This window comes from Ornithodoros turicata, chromosome 3, assembly GCF_037126465.1.
Source record: "Ornithodoros turicata isolate Travis chromosome 3, ASM3712646v1, whole genome shotgun sequence".
NCBI classification, from domain to species: Eukaryota; Metazoa; Arthropoda; class Arachnida; order Ixodida; family Argasidae; genus Ornithodoros; species Ornithodoros turicata.
The window spans coordinates 41,283,198-41,303,201 of NC_088203.1; positions in this window are offsets into that span (position 1 = coordinate 41,283,198).

Consider the following 20,004-nt stretch of genomic DNA (forward strand, 5'->3'; position numbering starts at 1 on the left):
TTTCGCTCTCGCGATCTGTTTGTGTGACCCAGCCAAGAGAATGCTGTACATTTTCGCTCGGATGGCTACGACTTCCTGAATAACAGCACCTGCCGTCTCGTCTTTGAAGTACCCCATGTGTTTCGCGTGCTCGTCGTTGAAAAGCGGGTGGTCCGGTGGATAGGAAGACAGATCTAACTCATTCTCAATCTTTATCAGCTGTTCTTCCAGGCATGCACACGTGAGAGAAAAAATTATGCTGTTCGTATCGCTATAGATCAATTGCACTGGACACGTCAAGCGAGAAAAGAGCGGCTCGTAGATGAAGTTGTACATTCGGACTTTGGATATTTCTAGAATGGCAAAGCCCACGTAAAGGGGGTGCGTGCATTTGATGCGGCGCTGTTTCATCTCGTACAAGATGCACTTGTCACTCAGAATGAGAAAATGCTGACTGTCGACGGAGCTAGCCTTTCGTAGTGCACTTTCTTTGTCGTAGGCTATAGCGTACCTTTTCATGCGTCTCACATTCTGTATCGACTTACCGAACGTGCTGTTCGACATGGTTTTGTACAGAAGTCGCTCGAATTTCGTGGTTGCGGCATTCCTCAACGCGACGTTTCTCTGCGCGAACGTTCGCAAAAAGTTGTCTTAGCGGAACGAGAGGATGCTGTGAACACGTTTCATTTTCATGCCCAACCTCACGTACAGAGCGAGCAATGCATAATGAACGACGTAGCGTTCTTTGTCGTAGCACGTCAGCAAGAGTTTCTTTGTGGGAGGGGCGTTCAGCGCAAACGCATCTTTCAGGTGTCGCTGGTAGGGGGACAGTTCGTTCTCGTCCACGTAACTGTGTTCGGGTGCCAGGGGAAAATCCCTGGTGAGCGCGTGCAGTTGTTTGGGATACAACAAGTCTACCACATATATGTAACCCACGTCCGAATCGTGAGGAATGTTGAGAAAATCGATCTCGCTCCACCTCGAAGGATCGACCCACTCAAAACCACCTGTCGGGAGATGGAAAGTCATCGCGTACGGGTAAAAACTATTCACGTCGAGGTACTGGATAAAAGTATTTTCTTGCTGGGGATCGTAATCGTCGCACCCCTCGTGATTAGCCCTACAGTATCTGTGGAAGCTGTTACAAATGCCTCCCCTGATTCCCTTCTCGATCGTTTCGTACATCTCGCGCTCGCTCATGAGCTCGAGTTTGACTTTCGTGAGCCTCAGAGCACTGCCCCACACGTAGCTGGCGAGGGATACGGTGCGTAGGATATCCATCCCATCCGTCTCTAGCGCAATCTTCCTGAAATGCGGCACGACGTCGCAGAGCTGACAGGCGTCGAGCGTGACGTAGAGACGCGTGTAACCACCGAGGTTCTTACACTCGAACAATTCGAAAATATCGAGGGCGTACTGATAGTCCTCGTCCGTGATCTCTTGGTCGTTCAGGTCACTTTTGAAAGCTTCCTTTGGCGGTAGTGCGGGCAAATTGTACGCTTCGAACCTGTCGACGAAGGTGTACGGGTAAATGCCCTTCCTGAGGAGGCGTCGGAAACGGTCACCATACATTTGGCGGGTACAATGAAACGCGCTCTCGCCACCGCTGGTGAGCAGGGTTTCCCCCAGGTTCGACAAGGACAGGTTGAAAAACTGCGTGGTATCGCGGAAATGGAGATCGCCAATGTTGAACCCTCTTATCTTTTCCGTACTCGAAGCTAAGATCCACGGCTCACCCAGATTTAGAACGTACATGTGGCGGAGAAGGGAGCTCATATCGTACTGAATGTTATACACGCACACGACGTGTTCTTTGGTGTTACGACACGTAAGGTTACACGTATCACACAGTGTCGCGACAAAATTCGAAGAACCGGGCTCTACGAAGCGGGTGTCGTCGTGATGCGATACCCTCCGCGTATGTCTGTTAAATTCGATTCCACAAAATTCGCAGTGCGTAGCGCTCGCGTGCCGAAAGTGGTCTTCCATACTCATGACCAACGGCGCGGGACAACGGTTCAACCTATCGATTTCATCGCTACATCGCTTGAGCGAGAACAAGTATTTCTCTGCCGCGTTGGGTCCCAAATAGCGATCTAGGCCTAGTATTTTTCCGTCCCAACTTCTCACTACAACGATGCAGTACGAGCTCATCCTGTGCACACTCACGGCGTCCTTCACGAGCGCGTCCTTTTCCAAAACGCTCTCCGTGTCCAACACCGCGAAATAGGGATAGGGGTGCATGTTCTGTATCTTGTTGAAGGAGACACTCTCCCCCGCTTTTGGCATTTCGAGAATCACTTCGTTTACGTCTAGACACAGGCGTTCGTGTTGCTGCAATGCCTGTCTCATACCGTAACCGGACGTGCATTTCTCGCAATAAAAGTAGTCACTTCGTCCCATGAAAGTGCTAAATTTTCGGATCCCATAGAAATGCTCCCTAACCTCGAGCAGATGGACTTTATCCTTATAGAGGGTGCAGGGAACCCGTCCGGTAGATATCGAACTCGTCTGCTCAATAGGTTGAACACGTAGATGTAGACGGAGATTTTGTTTTTTCTCTCCCACAGGGAAATGTCTTCGTAAGTGACTGGGAAGCAGGGTGGCCAGTACGTTACGCGCGTCGCCGGATTCGAAGGATTCATGTACTTGCGGTATCTAACATAATCGTTTGGGTTGTTCCTCAACGGATGCAAGAGCGCCAGCACGCTATACTTGTATAACAGAGAAGCGTGTACCTAGTAGCCGTTCCGTCAAATGCCTCATCTGTGACAAAGAAAGGAAGGAATCGTCTCTCCGTGACGGAGGAATGATTCTCTACGACGTGTTCTCTCAATTCAACGATTCTGCGTCCCTGGACAGGCTCAGCTTCGTTTCGAAATTCTGGGCTCGCATCTGGTGATTCATCTCTAACCCTACCAGACAGAGGAATGAAATCTGCATACGACTGATCCCCTTCCCACATGAGCAGATCGTCTGCACTGTCGTGCCCATCTAGGGGTTTGTCGTCGTCCGTTTCAGGTATTACGAAAGGCGGACTACTGACTCTGTCGTCGTCGTCGTCATCTGAAAGGACGACTGGGCTGTTACCGAGATTCTCTATTCTAGCTTCGTGCTCTCTTTCTACGGCCACGAGCATGGCATCGATGGGGTCGTACTGACATACGAGACACCGCGGCACTGCTGTCAAACAAAGTCAGTACGAGATTTCCCCTCACGAAACAATGCTCACTTTTCCCTTCAGTTGAGGAATGCTTGAGATTGGTGATGAGAGAGAGGATGGGATGAGTCCCTGTGTGTGTTCAGTGTCATGCGGAGACAGCGGCTATTGGTTCCTGAACAACAACGCCATGCATAGAATACACTCTCACAGCAGAGGCGGTCAACTTACATTTTGGTCCACGAAACGACTCACGTCGTCGATGGATGCCCCTCGTGGGCTTTCGATCAATCGTCGTAGAACCAGCGCACCTTTTATAGTGGCTACGCCACTCTCCTCCTCCTCGCATTACGACGGTGCCGTCTGTACTTTGGCCACCCCGCCTTCCGTCTTTCGCGCCTTTTGCGATGTCGCATATGACAATGGTACCATCGACCTTGAATAAAACATTACACTAATGTCTAACTAACACTCTGGGACGACTTGTATATGACGACGAGAAAACCCAGTGTGCGATTCGAGCCCAGGAACCTACACTGGACGCGACACACTAACCACCAATCTAATTTGTACTGCGTGACGTTTTTCGTATTGCGGGGTTCGTGTCTACACACGTCACAACATCTTCAAACACGTCCAAACATGTTCAATGACGTCATAGAGAGGGAGAGAGAAAGAGAGGAACTAGTGTGTCCAGGAGCGACTTCGACGGTTCGTCGCCCGTGTCTGAGCACGTCCAAACATGTTCAAACACGTCTTAACATGCCCAAACACGTTCAATAACGTCATAGAGAGTGAGAGGAAAAGCTTTACTATAAATATCGAAGCGAACGTTCGATCGTCATTCTCGTGCCATCATGATCAGCTTGGTAGATCCTCGTATGTAATACCCATGACGTCATTATCGAAATGTTTGAAGAGTTTCGTTTCCAGTGTACAACACTTTTGCTGCGCGTGAAGTCGGTTTTTCCCGCCTCACATATTTCGGGAGATTGGCAGCGCTCGCTTCTTCTGCACCAAGTGCGGTGGATTGTGGTCCAAAGGTACGCTTCCTCGTTGCTTTTTAACACTTTCTATAATCATTCACATTTTTTCAGAGCAAAAGCATTGGACGGACCGATTGATTCGCCCGTTTCTCGGCTGTCGGACGGTACCGTTCGACGTGCGTTGCGAAGGACTTCGACTATTGAAGGAAGATGGAGAAGATGGACCATCAGTGTCACTCTGTGACTGAAGAAGATTGTACGTGTGTGTTTTAGATTTAAAAAAAAAACACGTGTTTCTCACGCTCCTTTTGTTGCAGACTACGAATGGCTACTGGCGGGAGATCCTTCAAACCTCCTCCGAAGACCTTCTTTTTGCGAATCGGCGATCAACTGACCACTTCTCGTTGCGGTGGACTCTGGTCGAGGAACACCAGCCATTGGTTAGACTCGAGCCTTCGTCCGTATTTGGGCTGTCTTCCCGGCTACGAAACCAAAGCTGGAGCCTAATTCATGTGTAACCTCTCACGAGAAATAAAAAAAGGTTGCCTACTCTCCTTCCGTCTCAGTCATGACGCCCGAGCAGAGGTTCGCAACCTTTGTGCAAACGCGAATGTATCGGGACTTGCTGCGATTACGCGATTATATTCACGGCGATAGCTGCGAGGGAGACTTTCGCTCGATTCTCAAGACGATACCCTTACGTCTGTTCACCGTCAGTGGGAAAATTGCAAAGAAAATGAAGCGTTTCGTAGATTACAAGCTCGAGCTGTTGGAGAAGTATAGACGAGGAGAGACAGTCGACCCGTGTCTCATCAACGCGGGTTTCAACCGACCTATCGTCCGTCGCTACTGGCTTCTCCACACATCCCTCGACGTCACGGTGCAGACCGGCGACGACGAGCGTCGGGTCAGCACGTTGGAAGATCGTCTCGCAAGCGTCTTGTGTATGTCGTGAAAAAATATACTATTTTTACGAAACGAGTTTGCTCACGAGGAGATGTTTTATTGTTTCGTCATTCTCTTCGAGGTTAGAGGAAAACATGGATACACAATTTTTCAAGCAGTAGCGTTTCGACGTGGCTACGTAGATACAAAAAAGCCCGCAGTAAGGCCAAAAAGGCGATTGAATACACATGTCGTTATACTCGTGCACTGCAGGTAAAGTCCTTCGAAGGTTTGCTTCGATGGCGGGAAGTCCGTAGCTGTCGAAAAACACGGCAGACCCGTCGTAGTTTTTCAGGTAGAGCACCCAGTGCTGCCCGCGCTTTCTTCGCTCTTCCGTACTGATGATTAAATAGCCGGGCTTGCGTAAAACGAAGGCCTCGTCGGAAGCGCAAATGCCTCTCAGCATGGAGGAAGCGAGGGGGTTCAGGGACACGAGTTCGAAGATGTCGCTCTCATACATCTTTTCTATGGGAAGGTGACCGTACGGTCCTTGTCGACGCACATGAGCTTGGGACACTCGGAAATCAAGAGGACGGTGACCGCGTGTGGAAGGGCTTTAGCGAAGCATAATTGCAGGCGTGCGTTTCCTTTTCGCCACTCGTTCACATGCGAAGGAGAAGAACACTTGTCCACGTCCAAGTTGAAGTAGAGAAGGAACCCGTTCGTTTTAAATCGCTCGTAGCTATACTTGAAATGCTTCTCACCCAGTTCTTGCAAGAAGTTAAAGTAGGGAATTTTGACGAGGTCGTTCTGAAAGTCGTACTCGGCTCGCACTTGCTGGCCGTCCACGGAGAGCATCGAATGAGACAGGTCGTAATGGCGGAATTTGTAGGGGTTCGATTGGATGTCGCCGAGAAAGTCAGACGTGCCGAGCAGGGCGACGCATAATTTGGAAGGTACCCTTTCGGGGTAAACGTGACTATTCTCTAGAGATCTGGCCTAGGATTTTCCCTCTCCCTCGCGCGCCCCGCCCACCCGGAGCGCGCCAATGGGAGGACGCGTGGGCGGAGTCGACTTTCATTGCCATCTGGGGGCAGAGGTTCGAACGTAGACGGAGACGTGCTTTTCGCGATGCTACGTCCACGGGGTCGTTCCATTCACCATGGCCCTGAGTTGGCCCGTGTTCCATAGATTGCGCTGCTCGATCTGTGAATCTAGGGACGCGCGTTCCTTGGGACCACGAAAATGGTCGGCCATAAGTACTGCGTCTGAGCGATGCTCGCGTTTGTCTGTTTGTTTGTTTTTGCTTTTAATGAACGTTCTATGATGGCTTGTTTTTGCTTTTAATAAACGCTTCATGATCGGCATCCTTGGGCGATGCACGCGTTTGTTTGCTTTATTAAACATATGGAACAGCGTTGTTAGAATGATCTTGATAAGACGTCCGCGGAATCGTTGCGCGCGTGTTTGGGTGATAGTAGGGCATTCTTTGGCGTGTGCCTTCCCTTTTATTGAGCATGTCATGCGATTCGTGTGCGAGGCGCTGTGGACCGGACGCGGGCGGTGAGAGGTATGCCCCGCTTTTGTTTTTTTGTCGTTTCGCGGGACAATGCGTCATTATGGACTGTTTCCCTCTGCGTTTTTTTTCCTCTCTCTTTCATACCCCCTTTATGTCTTCACTGCGCCATGCGACATGTGTTGTTACTAAACGAATTTGATAAGATTCCATGCCCGTGCCGTTTTTGTGCGTACGTTTAGGAGGTAATGCCGACAGAAGACTCTGGTTCTTTTCCCCCTTTTACTGAACATGATGACACAGGTTGTTACAGAAGGACTTTGACGAGACGCCCAGGCCGTTTCTGTGCGTATGTTAGGTAATGCTGGCTAATGACGACAGAAAACTACTGTTTTGGTGGTTTCTTTCATTAAACTTTGGTGGCACCGTACCGCGCCGTATCGACTAGGCGCGCATCATCTTTCTATGTGAAACCAGGAGACGCATGCAACTGACCACAGCGGGCTGCGAAATTAATGCACATGACATTTATTGCAAGGAACTGCATGGACAGGCTTTTGTTGGCGATGACAACAGTACATGGGGTTGAGGGCTGTCCTCTGAAACCCTGTTGTCACACTGTTGTCAGGGAAGGCACACGCCAAAGAACGCCCTACTATCAACCAAACACGGGCGCAACGATTCCGCGGACGTCTTATCAAGATCATTCTGACAACGCGTGTTCCATATGTTTAATAAACCAAACAAACGCGGGCATCGCCCAAGGACGCTGATCATGAAGCGTTTATTAAAAGCAAAAACAAGCCATCATAAAACGTTCATTAAAAGCAAAAACAAACAAACGCGGGCATCGCTCGGAGACGCCGATCATGAAGCGTTTATTAAAAGCAAAAACAAACAAACAAACAAACGCGGGCATCGCTCAGAGACGCCGATCATGAAGCGTTTATTAAAAGCAAAAACAAGCCATCATAAAACGTTCATTAAAAGCAAAAACAAACAAACAAACGCGGGCATCGCTCAGAGACGCCGATCATGAAGCGTTTATTAAAAGCAAAAACAAACAAACAAACAGACAAACGCGAGCATCGCTCAGACGCAGTACTTATGGCCGACCATTTTCGTGGTCCCAAGGAACGCGCGTCCCTAGATTCACAGATCGAGCAGCGCAATCTATGGAACACGGGCCAACTCAGGGCCATGGTGAATGGAACGACCCAGTGGACGTAGCATCGCGAAAAGCACGTCTCCGTCTACGTTCGAACCTCTGCCCCCAGATGGCAATGAAAGTCGACTCCGCCCACGCGTCCTCCCATTGGCGCGCTCCGGGTGGGCGGGGCGCGCGAGGGAGAGGGAAAATCCTATGCCAGATCTCTAGAGAATAGTCGTAAACGTTTTCAAAGTGAGCGTCCAAGCTCCCGGCACTCAAGCTCTGCACCTTGGTTTCCAATCCGCGTAACACGTGGATGGCTGGCGTGGTCTGAAGCCGCCGCTCGTATTCCAAAAACAGGGAAGGTGCCAGCGTCACCTTTTTCAAGTGTAACGTCATTTCTTTAATGTCCACCTCATAACTGTACGTTTTCTTGTCGTTGGGGACTGATATGAGTTTAAATTCGTCGCTGTTTAACAGGAAAACGACGCGAATTTCGACGGCAGGTACCATCAGGCGCGGCTGTTGAAACAGGTCGGTATTGATCTGACCGACCAGGTTAAAGTATTTTCCACCCTTCGTCGCTTCGTAATGTTGTTTCGGACCTCGAGACGAGACGTCGTAATCGTTCTTTAAATGTTCGTCGTCCTCGACATTGAGTCCAGCCGCGTGCACTGTTTCTTGAGCCATGGGCGTGGAACGAAGCACGACGTCCAAAATACTCCTGTGGGCGTAAAACTCGTTGGAACTGACGAGCTTGTTGTTCGCATAAACGGTGACCGTCTTAAACATGCCGCTCAACAGGTGGTTTATTGGGAAAACGACATCTTTCTTGTCCATTTCTTCCCCGTCGTCGCGAACAATGCGCACGATCAAAGACGCGAAGCTACCGTAGAGATCCAAGTGTGCCCTTTGCAAATTTTGAATAGAAAATTCGATCACGGAATTATTTACTCCATTGACAGGATAAAAGAGTTGGTACGAAGTATCTTCCACGCCGTATTGAATGGAAGGGGGTTCGAATATCATCACATCATTCGTTAGACAATGCGGTGACCGTTGCGTCTGTATTTTTGCTTTCGTTGACGTCATGACGGAGCGCGCGCAGCGGAAGTGCGACCTTCACGGCGTACCAAAGATATCTGCAGGTGCGTCGTGTGTCGGCGCCTTTTGTTGTCTTTTGCGGCGTTTCTTTCCATTGTTGTTGTTTCCAGAGCCCTCCATGGAATCCAGCACGTCTCTCCCCGTTGCTATGGCCGTCTTTTTTACTGCGCGCGATATTCCTTCGCCATCGGCCAAATTCCGCGCCAAGCGCTTCAACGTTCTCTTGGCGATCGGTTTTATTTGCTGCCAGCTGGGAACGATAAACTTGGACATGTTGCTCAACACACCGCCGCCTCGTTGGAAAAGGGGTCCTGTGTACACGGGGATTATTTTGGGGGAATTACGGTACATATTTGAAATGCAACGTTAAATTGGTTCTGCCTTTGGACCGCAACGGCAAACGTCTTCCCGTTTCGTCGGCGAGAACGATCGTCACTGAGGGAATTTCGAATTGAGACAGGTTAAAATACTGGATGTTATCTAACGTGTAGGTGACGACGTGCTTGTCTTTCTCGTAATAAAAGGGTAGTATTTTTAATATCGTTTTTTTTCCACTCCTCACGTACGTGGGTTCCACGATATCCGTGTAGACGGTTATGTTGTGAAACGGGGTTCCAGGAGTACCTCGACGGAGCTCGTGGCATCCTCCTCCCCCGTGAACACGGTACGCGATTCGAAGCCCAAAAGCACGGCCAGGTGCTCGGAACGTCTTAAGGTGGAGGTGCCCTCGGAAAGCCGAATTTTACATTTCTGTTTGGTTCCGTCGAAGCTGAAGCGCGCGCGTTCGCCTACACGCTGGTTAATCGCATCCAGAAGTGCTTGTGGCGTCGCATAATAGCCGGGAGGCAGATGTACCTGCAAAGATCGAGGAATTTTCGTCTTGATCGTGAAAGAAAATTGGCGCGCTACGGGGAAAGAGACGCATAGCGTTTCTCCGTGTCCCTCGATGGGTGTGAGATGTAGCAGCTTGACAAAGTGTTCCGGTACGTGCAACCCTTTCGGCGTTTTCAGAGAGTAGACGTTATCCGCGAACTCTAGCGAGGCGTCCAGCTTGTGCGTCTGGAAATACTTGTTGAGTGTGTTCCGTAGGGACGTGGTTTCCGAATTCAAAGTGACGTCGCCGAAAGCGACGGGTGCGGCGTGCTCCAATAAGATGGAGGTGGCTTCGCGTTCGCTCAATTTGGGAGGTTTCACCGCACGACCTGCTTCGCGGGACGCTAGCGAGGCGTCAAGCGCCTGTGCGAGCCGAGGGTCCAATTCCACGGCTTTCACGTCCACGAGTAAGACGAAGTCGTATCACGATTTATTGTACGCGAAAGAGTACCCGAAAGGGCCCAAATCCCTCTCGAGATCCGAGGTGACACGAAAAGTCCTGCCGGCTTCGACCGTGTCCTCGAAAGTAACCTCGATTTTCGCATCTTGCCTTTCGTACCCGATATTTAAGAAATCGTTGCTTATGCTGAGATCCATCAGACCGACTTTATAGCGGTTCGAGAGCTGAAGCGGACTATCGAAAGCTACCGTAAAGGCGTTGAGTTTATTCGAGGGAAACTTATCCATGCTGGCGTTCGAGAGCAGGTGGACGTAGATGTCTGACGTCATTTCCCAATCTTGACCACATCGCTGCTCGGAACCCAACTGTCGTGTTCTTTGTCGTAACCGAACCAGCGAACCAAGGAGAAGCTCTGACCGTTCACTTGCTTCTTTCTCAGCACTTTCGTTACTGGCCAAGGCTGATTGGCGTCTCGGGTTACTACGAATACCTCCTCCGGGTAGAAAGATCCGTCCACTTCCTTACCCCAGTAATCTTCCAGGTGCACAACGGGAGGGGAGGTGTCTCTCAGGCGGGAGACGGTGAAAATCTGAGGCGACCAACTCCCTTCCGAGCTCTTATGAAAACCTTTTCTGTGTAGTAGGACCCCTCACTTTATCCCCCACATTGAGCTTCTTTTTCACGGAGGGTACGACGGGCATCCCATTTATCTCATTGAACAGCTCCAATTCGTTTTCGGGTGTGACTTCGGATGGGCTGATGCCCAAAGTCCTGTGTTTGGTGGTGTTGTAGTCGCGCACGATCTTGGGAAGCGCGGAAACGAAGCGGAATATTCTGTCGCGTAAAGTGCGTATCACGCGTTCTGCCTGCGATGCGTGTAGGTGCATTACTTCCCAGAAAAAGTCGTATCATGGCCCTTTTCATTTCGGCGGGGCGCTTCGTCTTTAGCGGGAGGGTGCGCAGAAAGCGGGAGAGGGAATCGATTGCCACGAGAATGTAGCGGTAGCCACCGTTGAATCTCTTGCATTTCGAAAAGTCGGCGAGGTCCATTTGCCACACGTCGTTGATCTTGAGTGCGATAATGCGTCTCCTATTAAACTTTCTTCTGACCAGATGGTGTAGCGTGTAGGCATCCAGCTTTCTGAGAATGGCGAGAGCCTTCTTCTTGCTCAAGCGATGCGCTTTTCTATAGCGGTCCACACCCCCCAAACCACCCTCTGGTTTCTCATATCCCTCCATAAGTCGTCCACGCAATGGAGGGGAGGCTTGCTGCTGCTGTTGAGGCTCGCGAGATTTGGGCAGAGAAATCAGGCGCAATAGTTTCGAGAAACCAGGAAGGTATCTTTTCCGTTCTACGTTGCAACAAATAATTGACGAGTTCGTAAACGGAGGAGTGCCTGATGGGCTTGCCCGACACGGAGACACAACCCTCGCGATCCCAGGAAAGAACCTTCTTTAATTCCGAGACGACCCTTTCCGCTTCCTCTTCGTCCACCTCTGGAGAGAGGAGCCAATAGTCAAAGTCATTTGTAGCGTCAGACGCCTTGTTTTTATTGTCGTAGGGGTCAAATCCGTACTGCTTCAGTATGCGATACAGTGCTTGCAGTATGAGTTTCACTTTGACGTCGTCACTCTCCTTCGAGGAAAGAATGTTTCCGATGGAGGAGGTGGTCACTTCAATTCTCTTGGCCATTGGCGAAAAAGTTCAACACGGCGGAAAGCAGGAGAGGAAACACCGACGAAAGAATGCCCTGTCCTCGCTGGTGAGACAGATAGCGCTTCAAACGTTGCGGATTCTTGTGAATCTTTTTGTAGGCGAGCCGTCGTAAAAAGCGTTTGTGCTTCTTCAAACGCACGAACGTGTCTGGAGCTAGAGCCACCTTTCCGTTCAATACATTGGGGCAAATTTCGGAGAGGTGTTTCATGTCGGACGAGGAAGAACGTCTCAAGACGTCGCGACGGCGTGGAGGGGGTAGAGTGGAGAGTACTTTGAGTAAAGTGAGGTGAGGACGCAGATTCATTTCGGGGCGTAGATATATTGACGTTCGCCCGGAAAGATATTGCTACGCAACCTGTGATCCTCGTGCGTATAGTTGTGAAGATTCAAGAGTATATGAGCGTGGGGCGACGACATCGCTTCTTTATATGCGTCCAGAAAATACTCCAATCTTTTTCTGCCAAATAGCTGTTGGCCGAAATGTTTCATCTGGTGCACGCTGCGCACGGTGCGGCACAGGACGACGTAACTGGCGTCGTAGGATATAGTTCTAAAATGGCTACTGTCGAAAAAGATGTTTTGAACGAGTAAGAAGATCGACGCGTTGGCGTGGTGAGAACCCCGAATGAAAAGATCGGTCACCTCCTTCAAGGAACCGGCGTCGGTCATGTGATCGTCGACGACGATCAGCGTAGCGCGCGACGTGTCCCACTCTCGCGGTAGCTCCTTGGTAAATTTTACGGAGTCCCCAAATTCGTCCTGCATGCTCGGCGAAGCATATTTCTGCACGTAGAATATTTGTGACGGAGGCTTGTCAACCACGTCGTTCAGGTTCCTCAGCACGTTCGCAACGAAAGTAGATTTGCCGCACATGGAGGGGCCGCTTAAGATACAGAGAAAAGGATGACGGAAACGAAAAGGTTCGGGGGAAGACATGTTGCGTGCGTACACGTTGCACGAAGAAAAAGAAGAGACTGAGACTCGAAGAGAAATGCATCGCTCTTATTTACACATCGTCGTCGCCGTCCTCTACATCGGAACTGCGTTCCCGATACAGATTATCCAGGCTAAAGTTGGACTTCTTTTTCGCCAGTCTGTCCGCCGCTAAGATGCGGTCGAGCGTCTTCATCTTGTCCTGACACATTTCTTGACGCGCTTGCAACCATTCCAGGCGGTGGAAAGGCTTCCTCCACGATGCCGCGAATAAATTCGCGAAGTTCTTCGTTTTTTGTCTTTTCCTAGCGACGACGAGAAACGCAGGAGAATAAACCACACATGGCGTTTTCCACGTATCGGTCAGAATGATGACGCGAGCGCGGTACGCGCTGCCTTTGTACAGATAAACGCGCGCAAAAAGAAAGGAGAATGAAACCGAAAGTGAGAAGCCATCCGTCGCCGCTAGGACCGCGCGCGCGCAGCGGGAGGAGTGGAGAGGCGAAACCGAAACCACCCGCGGGCGGGCGGCGCAGAGGGCGCTAGGAGCGCGCGCGCATCCATAGCGGCCGCGGCGTGCCGCCCCAGTCAGTTTCTCTCTGGCTGTCATGGAGAGCAGACGTACGCTCGTTTGCTCCGCAGTCCCCGCGCTCGCTCAGTTTCTGGCTGGCTGTCGCGGAGAGCAGATGTGTGCTCGGTTGCTCTCCGCAGTGCCCGCGTCCGCTCAGTTTCTGCCTGGCTGATGAGCAGTAGCCGCGTGGGAAAAATGTGAGTGATTTGCCGCGCTCCTTTTCTCCCATGTTTGCCGTGCCCCCGTGTTTAGCGGTGACCAACGACTCATTTGCCGATGTTTGACTGTGCTCGTGTTAAGCCTTTTCTCGCATGTTTAGACATGTTCAGCAGTGACCAAGCCTTTTCTCCGTGTTGACGCACGTTTAGCGGTTCCCGCCTTGTGTTAGCTGCATAGTGTTGTGACGCTGTGGCTAGGCCTAGTCGATTGCCTTTTCTCCGATGTGTACTCCGATGTGTTAGACCTTTTCTCTCACATGCTTAGACTTGTTCAGCAGCGTAGGCATTTTCTACCTGCCGCTAGTGTCTTGTTTTCTCTTTCTCGCCTAGAGCTATGATGGTGGCGCCATCTGGTGTGGTGCCTTGCAACTAAGTGGTCACCTGTCGTCGATCTCTGCAACTGCTGGGTGCCAACTACCAACATGGCGGGCGCTGGTCACTCGGGTGTTGCGGAGCGGCTTCTTCGCCGCGGCATCGTTGATTTTCTAATAAATTGTTTCTCTCCACTATATTTCTATCTTTTTTTTTTATTTTCTGCCTATTTTTTATTTTTTATGGACTCTCGTAGTGCACAACGCTCAGCTGGTCTGGACACGAGTTAGACGATCCCCAATTAGTGTGGTGGCTCCCTGGAGGGTGCCGATTAATGTGGGGGGTCCCAATTAGCTCTAATTGCTAACTAAATCGTGTTCAGGACAGTTGAGCGTTGTGCACTATGAGAGTCCACCCCCTACTACTCCCCTCACAGCAGTCGTCACACTGTGAAATTTCTGCAAAACTTCTTCCACGACAAATGGATTGGGCGTTTAGGGCCATTGCCATGGCCGGCTTCATCTCCTCACTTGCCTCCACTGGACTTTTATTCGTGAAGTCGCATTAAGGAGCAAGCGTACAAGAACGAGCCTGAGTCCCCTAGTGACATACAAGAAAAAATAACGTCATCTTTTGCACCACTCCCACACTGGGAGATACAAGAGGCAACACGAGATACAAATATGCATCGGTGCCGAAGGCGGACATTTTGAGCAATTTTAGAAAGAACAAAGAAGCCGGTATGTGCCTATGTGTTCAGTAATACGAGATACTTTTGTTGAATTTACCTTGTGCTGCGTTTGCTCAGAGTTATAGGTGCCGCGCAAATAAAATCCTAATACAACTGAGCAGATAATTCTTCTTCTTCCGGGAGCGTAATTTTACCTGCATAGTCACAGAAATGTCTTTCTGCAAAGCAAAGAGGTGCGACAAACAGCACAAGTGAAGCTTTGACAAACGGAATCACTGTTGCGTGCAGAGGAATGCAGTCTCACACTAGTATTCCCTAATTGTTTTCACAATAGCTGGGTGTAGCTTGTATCTTGACCACCTTGGTCCCTCGTCACGGTGTTCGTTATCGTGGATACTTATCACGAGCACGTGTCTTCCTTTCTTTTCTCCGTCACTACGAGATAAAACAGGCATGGCGTATCGCATCCGGCTTCTGCTGGGATAATGTCTTCCATCTCCCAATTTCAAGAACTGTCACTTTTTCTAGCATCTCTGTCTGGGTTGGGTTTAGCAACCACCTTTCGTCGGACTGACAACACGATGATGATGACTCAGCTTTTAGTAGCGCAAAAGCAAGAACTGACAACACGGACGTCCAGAAAGTCGTCAAGCGCCAGGTTGTTTGCGCTCCAAAACGCATGCTGTTCGGCTGTTTTTTTCTGATGGGATAGCTCCTCAGTATCCGTGTCAATTACCATGGACTAAAGTAAATTCTGCACGCGCTTCGCCTTGGTGGAGTAAAAAGCATTCTGTGCTTGGCAAATTGCAGAGTTCAGTTCGTAAAAACTGATATAATAAAGCTTAAGTTAGATGACGTTCCACCAAGAGAAGGCGAAAACCTAGCAACAACAAATGCCATTTACCGCATGTTTATACGTGTCGTAGTTTCTTCAATATAATTCAGTTTTCGGGGGCACCCTGTATATAAGTTTTTGTACGTCCAAGCACGAAATGAGTTACTATGGCCACCCTGGCCATATTTCTCTGTGCTATCGTCTGTAGGTTTGTTCGTTTTGTGACGAGTCATTCCTTACGTCATTCACTTTGTGAGCCGTGGTCTGCCGTGCCTTCAACCACTTGCGATTTGAGTGTGCCTTGTTTCAGTTGCTGAATGAGGCAGTATTTTGATTCGCTTACGTCATGTGTTGTGCCTGTTGGAAGGTAAGAGCAAATCATGCGAGCTACAATTTTCATTTCCTGAAGTATCAGAGCATGCACATCCGTTACCTATTAGTCACTTCAACACTGCTGCTTCTACAAGTCAACAACCTATTGAAAAATCCTACAAACGTTCTTACAAGATTAGAGTTTTCTTTTAGGAATTCTCACAGAGGATGTGGATTCCTACAGACATTCTTACAGAGAACATATTTTCTCACACAAAATCCTTTAAATGAACTTTTGATGGTGCATCTTAAGAGAAATTTCAAGGATGGTTTTTGTGAGAAAAGATGCCGAGCTCTGTAAGATCTCTCACGGCTTCTAAGATCTGTAAGAGAACTCTTTATCATAGAATTTCTCACAGCAACCCTATCTGAGTCATGTGACAGACTGGCGACGTGTTTCTCTCTCTACTAGTACGCTCTATTGTGTTTCCCTCTCTCAGACTGGCGCCGTGCCTCAACGAAAGACCATCTAGTGGACCGTGGCGTTCGTGGTTTGACCGTTTGGCACCGCCATTCAAACACATGTAGTGAACGGTGCGGGAGTCTGCTGCGAATACTCAATATGCGTCCACATAAACTACATCGAAGACGGCACGGAAGTGATACTTCACGCAAGTTTATCACGGAGTCTGAGACAACGACATAGGAAGGCCTCAACAAGAACATTAAACCGGCGTTTTGGTATGCTGAGGACGGCAGCGTGGCTGAAGCCGTGCAGAAGTAAAAATGCGTGGAGGTAAGCTCGTTATCTCATTCAACGTGGTGACCGCTCCCCAGGGGTACGCATTTCTAGAGTGCATTGCATTTGTGTAATGGAGTACAAGCGTCTTGTAGAGGTTTACAGCTTTACCTACTTTTGTGCAGAAACCGAGGGTGATCTTATTACGACTGGAAGAAAAAATACCCATACCTCGTGTTTGAAGTGCGAAAATTTATTTCAGTAGACCAGTTCCTACCATTGTTTCGACTGGCCGCCGAATCCGTCCATGCATCGCGTCAACTGTAGTCAGTTTCATGTTACTGTTTGCATGAGGTGTTCGGTCTAACGTCTAAAATTTTAAAATAACTGAGGTATATAAGCTAACGGCAAGGTTACGCTGATATCGGAAGTACTGTACTGAAGCTTCCAAGATTGTGTATTTAGAATATTGTTGATCTCCCGCTAGAGAAAATTATATCTCCCCCAGCACACCATCACATATCGTATTTGTTTACTAGTTGTAATATCCTCCACGCCTCTTCCTTTTTTGGTAGGGGTGGGAGATGAGGAAAGTACGACAAACACTTACGAATCATGCAGAATGACATTTCTTGTCTTGCAATTTATGTGCTGTGCGTGGTTTTTATGCTGCATTTGTTTAGGTCTTGCTTGATTGTGTATTTGTATTGCATGTTTTTACAACTTTCTTGCTCTGCAAGTCAAATTATGCTTTATGCTCTTAGACAATCGCGTTTGTATGGTGACCCAAAATGCATGACTACTCTGGACGCATGACTACCATGCATCTTTATTTCTAAACGATTTTTTTCTGTTTTTACTGACTTAAGACATTCTGCTTTCGGAACCTTCTGCATGGTGAACATTCTGTACCAAACGTAAGTCCGTATAAACACCATGTAGATGGGTTTACGGTCTTACGTTTGGAACAGAAGGTGCAGACTACGGAAGGTGCATAAAGCAGAATGTGTTAGGTCCATAAAAAGAGCATGAAAACTAAAAGCAGCGTTCGTTATTCTCATATTGGAATTCTATATGACTCGCAATAATGATCTCTTCACAGCGATGTGCTTTATCATAACTAAAACAGCTTACCCGCACAGTAGTCACCATTACCTGCGAGTATAAATTAATACTGCGACTGAACTGAGCGTGTGCGTGTGTATCACAATTGTGGTACTAAGGATTTAAATAAAGAGTGAACAGATTACACAGATTGTCACTTGGTGTAGAGTAGAACATAATTTCTTTACTGTCTCCTGCAAATCTTATAAGAACATTAGGACTGAGACTTGTGAGAAACAACTATAAGGATGTCTATGAGAAACCCTCAAGAGAAACTTTATGAGATCTCATAGAGATCCGGTGAGAAATTCCATGAGAAAGCCTGTAAGAATTTGAGCAATAGTCCCATAGAATTTATCTTAGGATTCTGTGAGATATTTCTTGTCAGAATTCCTGTAGGATTTTTCGATAGGGCAGATCTTCACTATCTTGAATAGGTGTGCAACATATTATTTGACAAGACAAAACAAAGTCAAGTTAGTTTGCTTCGCAAATTCCTAGAAATGTACCTGCAAGGGCGTATCCCAGACGAGTCGACCCTGAGAAAAGGCCAGCTCCAGCCGTTGTACATGTCGGTCCTTAACAGCGTGAGGGACGAAATAAGTGACGGTCCTCACTGGGTTGGTGTGGACGAAACGACTGACGCGTGCGGACGTTATGTAGACAATACGGTGATCGGAAAACTCTCTGCCCACGAATACTCCTCCCCCCATTTGGGCGCTTGCAAAGTGCCGGAGCAGGTCAACCATTCAACAGTTGCAAAACTTGTCGACGACACTTTGAGGATGATCTGGCCAATTGGAAACTCTGATAATTTCCGTCTGTTTTCGACAGACGAAGCAGCCTATATGTTAAAGCCAGGACAATGTCTAGCGGTGTTCTACGAAAAGGTAATTCCCGTGACCTGCATAGCCCACGCACTTAGCAGAGTGGCAGAGGAAGTCCGCATATCTTTCCCAGCCGTAAACTCCCTCATATCGTCTGTAAAGAAGATATTTGTGAGAGCCCCACGTCAACAGCAGTTTCACAAGGAGCAGCTTCCCAATTTGCCTCTGCCACCTGAGCCCGTCATCACGCGCTGGGGACCGTGGCTAAATGCTGCAAAATGCTATGCCGAAAATTTCAACGACGTGAAGGATGTTGTAGACTCGTTCTCGCCATCTGAGTCCGCTGCCGTTGAGAAAGCGCACCAAATGTTCTCTCAGAATGGAGTTTCAAGAGAAACGGCAGCGGTGAACTGCCATTGCCACAGTCTTGCTCCTGCTGTAGGCAAACTACAGACGGCAGGTCTCTCTCTACATGAGTCTCTGGGAGTACTGTCGTCCGCTCAGCATACTTTAGCAGCCATTCCAGGAACGCTTGGAGTAAAATTAGCAAACAAGCTCAAGGCTGTCCTTGCAAGGAACCCTGGACTCCCACAGCTCCTGAAAATTGGGGCTGTATTGGCCAGTGAGCGTGACGCAACCTTGCCCGAGCATATAACTGCTCCCACATTTCGTGTTCGCTCCCATAACGACGTGCGATGTAGAGAGGAGCTTTTCAGCATACAAGCTTATACTTACAGAGAAACGTCAAAGTTTCAGCCCCGAAAACTTCGAGTGGTATATCGTGGTTTACTGTCACCAGAACTACAAGTAGTCGCTCGTGGTGTGACATTCGACCTTTTAGTCATTGTTGTTGTAAATGTGGCGTGTACCCTGAAGTTCTGTACAACACGTATAAAAATACACTATGTGCATATTGCATATTTCTGCACTTTTTGCCGCACTTGCTGCATGCTTAATGCTTGTTTAGCCACTTTAGATGCATATGTTAAGGATGTTTCGCCATTTTTTTGCTGCATGATTGCATGCATATTTATTGGCTTTTTAGTGCATATAATTCCGCGGTCTGCTTATAAGCCACTCAAAGTTCCTGTCTTCATAAGCATGACACTTGGCAATGTTAGTGGGAAAAGTGACTGCTGGTCTTTTGAAACATATCTTGCGGAATGGGTGACAGCAGACTGTATCGCTTGTAAGTGCACGCGTTTAAGTTGTGAAAATTCAGGATCTCTTGTTTGAATATTTTGTAACATTAACCAATGTTGACCTGTTAAACATAAAATGCCGGGCTGTCTCCTTATTTTTTCGACAGCTGCCGTATTTTTATACTTTATTTAACTAGACATCTTGATGCTTTGTTGGCGCGTCTTTTTACAATGAAACCTGGCAGATGAGCTCAGACGGGCAACTAAGCAATTTGCCCAATAAATATGCGTTCACAAAAACTTTGGCATGTACTGCAGCCAGCCATTCCCCTCACTCGAACTATATGGGTAATGTCAGCCTCATGGTATCCTCACATTCTGGCGGGTCTTCTCCCTTTTCTTGCTGATACCCTCAGGCCTATCTCTCCCTCACATGCGAATCTTGAGGTGCCCTGGACACCTTTCCCTTACGAAAACGAAGGTTTCCTTTTTGTTGACAATTTGTTTGCTTCGTTTTGGCTGTACAGACTTTATATATTTCATGACTTCT